The sequence below is a fragment of the Carcharhinus amblyrhynchos genome, chromosome 17 (genome assembly GCF_965287045.1).
Source record: "Carcharhinus amblyrhynchos chromosome 17, sCarAmb.v2.hapA, whole genome shotgun sequence".
NCBI lineage: Eukaryota > Metazoa > Chordata > Chondrichthyes > Carcharhiniformes > Carcharhinidae > Carcharhinus > Carcharhinus amblyrhynchos.
This window is the reverse complement of record NC_137340.1, coordinates 54,747,028-54,750,380: the sequence shown is the minus strand read 5'-3', so window position 1 is coordinate 54,750,380 and position 3,353 is coordinate 54,747,028. Positions and strand designations below refer to the sequence as shown.

Genomic DNA, 3,353 nt, shown 5'->3' with positions numbered 1-3,353 from the left:
AAATCTTTTCTGCACTCTTTCTAGTTTAATAATATCCTTTCTATAATAGGGTGACCAGAATTGTACGCAATATTCCAAGTGTGGCCTTACCAATGTCTTGTAAGGCAGGAAACATGTCCAGCTTCCAGGACTACCTGGATCTACAACAGTTTGCCTACTGCCGCAACAGGTCCAGTGCAGACACCATCTCCCTGGCACTCAACCCTGGAACACCTAGATAACAGAAACACAAAATGTCAGACTTCTATTTATTGACTACAGCTCAGCTTTCAACACTATTATTCCTACGAAAATCATCACCAAACTTTGTGGCCTGGGTCTCGGCACCTCCCTCTGCGACGGGATCCTGAACTTCCTAACTCACAGAACACAATCAGTAAGGATAGGCAACAACACCTCCTCCGCAATCATCCTCAACACCGGTGCCCCACAAGGCTGTTCTCAGCCCTCTGCTATATTCTTTATACACCTATGACTGTGCGGCCTAATTCCCTTCCAATTCGATTTTCAAGTTTGCTGACAACACCACTGTCATGGGTCAGATCTCGAACAATAATGAGACAGAGTACTGGAATGAGATAGAGAACCTGGTGAACTGGTGCGGCAACAATAATCCCTCCCTCAACGTCAACAAAACAAAGGAGATTGTCATCAACTTCAGGAAGTGTAAAGGAGAACATGCCCCTGTCTACATCAACGGGGAAGGAGTGGAAAGGGTCAAGAGCTTCAAGTTTTTAGGTGTCCAGATCACCAACAACCTGTTCTGGTCCCCCTTATGCCAACACTATAGTTAAGAAAGCCCCACCAACGCCTCTACTTTCTCAGAAGACTAAGGAAATTTGGCATGTCAGCTACGACTCTCACCAACTTTTACAGATGCCCCATAGAAAGCATTCTTTCACAGCTCGGTCTGGGCTCCTGCTCTGCCCAAGACCGCAAGGAACTACAAAAGGTCGTGAATATAGCCCAATCCATCACACAAACCAACCTTCCATCCATTGACTCTGTCTACACTTCCCATTGCCTCAGGAAAAGCAGCCAGCATAATTAAGGGCCCCACACACCCCAAACATTCTCTCTTCCACCTTCCTCCTTCGGGAAAAAAGGTCACGTACCAACCGAGTCAAGAACAGCTTCTTCCCTGCTGCTGTCAGACTTTTGAATGGACTTACCTCACATTAAGTTGATCTTTCTCTACACCCTGGCTATGACTGTAAACACTACATTCCTCACACTCTTCTTTCCTTCTCTATGAACGGTATGTTTTGTCTGTATAGCGCGCAAGAAACAATACTTTTCACTATATGTTAGTACATGCGACAATAATAAATCAAATCAAATCAAACCTGGTGATCGAGAGTAGACTGATTGAGCTGTAATTGGCCGGGTTGGATTTGTCCTGCTTTCTGTGTACAGGACAGACCTGGGCAATTTTCCACATTGTCAGGTAGATGCCAGTGTTGAAGTTGTGCTGGAAGAGCTTGGCCGGGGGAGTGACAAGTTCTGGAGCACTAATCTTCAGTACTATTGCTGGAATGTTATCAGGACCCATTGCCTGTACAGTACCCAGAGCCTCCAACTGTTTCTTGATATCGTGTGGAGTGAATCAAATTGGCTGGAAACTGGCACCTGAGATGCTGGTGACCACTGGAGGAGGCTGAGATGGATCATCCACTCTGCACTTCTGGCTGAAGATTGTTGCGAATACTTCAGTCTTATCTTTTACACTGATGTGCTGGGCACCTCCATCATTCAGGGTGGGGATATTGGTGCAGCCTCTTCCTCCAGGGAGTTGTTTAATTGTCCACCACCATTCACACTGGCTGTGGCAGCCCTGCAGAGCTCAGGTCTGATCTGATGGTTGTGGGATAGCTCAGCTGAATCGAATAGCCTCATTCTGCTCCTACATCTTATGATCTTATGACAGCCATTTGATGCAGTTGGAAAACTGCGCAGGAAATCTATCTTGCTGCAGTTGGATTATTGAACGGTGGACTGGGTGAGAGTGTCACAGTCCACTCTCTCCAAATAACAATGCCAGGTTATGCCTTTATATCCACAGGGCACACATTGCTCTGTGGTGCATGGTAAAACAATATCCCCAGTGTGCTGGTGAATATTTATCCTTCCACCAACGAGAGTACAACAGATTAACTGGTCGTTATTACATTGCTGTTTGTGGGAGCTTACTGTGTACAGAATGAGTCTCCTAAGTTATAATGACAATACTCAAACATTGAATCTGCATCAGAGCCTTCCTCGGCCATTAAATCCTGGGGTGGGGTTTTAACCTTGAGCTTTTCACCCATAGACAGGGCACTATCCACTGTGCCAACATCCTGCCCATACACAGGGCACTATCCAGTGTGCCAACATACTGCCCATAGACAGGGCACTATCAATTGTGTCACAGGACCTCCTGAATATTAGTAGTGAGCAGTTAAGTGAACATGGGGAGCATCAGGATGGCTTGGCTCCATTTACATAAAGACGTACAGAGCTGTTCTGTGTGATGAGAAGACTGATGGTTAACACTCCCTTGGCAAGGATGGGAGAGGTTCTGGTGGTTTTGTAATACACAAATGGCTCAGCTATCGCCAACTACTTAATGACTTTCACCAAATCGTGGGAAAGATACACAGGAGAAGATTTTCAGGGGCAAGAATTATACAGGAACTATAATTGGGGATTTTAATTCTCCACATTTACACTGGAATAGTGGCAGTGGAAAAATCAGAGAGAGAAAAGAATTTTTGGAGTGTTCTTGAGTGAATATTATTGATCAATATATTCCAGCCAACAAGGAAGAAGCAATGCTGGATCTGATTCAGGTGAGTGAGATGGAATAGCGGATTAATTCACAACATTTAAGAAAGAGTAATCATAACATCATAAGATTTAGTACGGCAAGGGAAAAGCACAGAGGGTAAAATTGAATTGGAGGGTTCCAATCTCAGTGGAATGAGCACAGATCTGTCACAGGGAAATTGGAATCAAATATTAATGAGCAAAGCTGTAATGGGAGCGGAGTTTCCTTTAAAGGGGAGATCATTTAGACACAGTCGAGATACATTCCTACATAGGGAGGGGGTAAGGAGAACAAAGCTTCCCCTGGATGGTGAAAGGGATAGAAAATAAGACAGAACAGTAAATGCAGGGGTGGGTGGGGGTGGGTGCGTGGGCAGGGGTGGGTGGCAGTGGGAGGAGGTGGGTGGGTGGATAGGGGTGGGGGTGGGATTGGGGTTGGGCGTGAACGGCAGATTCCGGTTGATAACAAAAAGAAGCACCTGGAAATGTAGGATGATTAGATATTGGTGAGAAAGGAGATCAGAGGGGCGAGAAAAGGGTTTGAG

At 45.5% G+C, this 3,353-nt stretch overlaps 1 non-coding gene across 1 annotated transcript; it reads left to right on the top strand.

The window, feature by feature from the left end:
- Positions 1-2,505: 2,505 nt before the first annotated feature.
- LOC145354622 (U6atac minor spliceosomal RNA) lies at positions 2,506-2,627 on the top strand. Its single transcript, XR_013888888.1, has one exon. It is a non-coding gene; the product is annotated as a U6atac minor spliceosomal RNA (small nuclear RNA).
- The last annotated feature ends 726 nt before the right edge of the window (positions 2,628-3,353 follow it).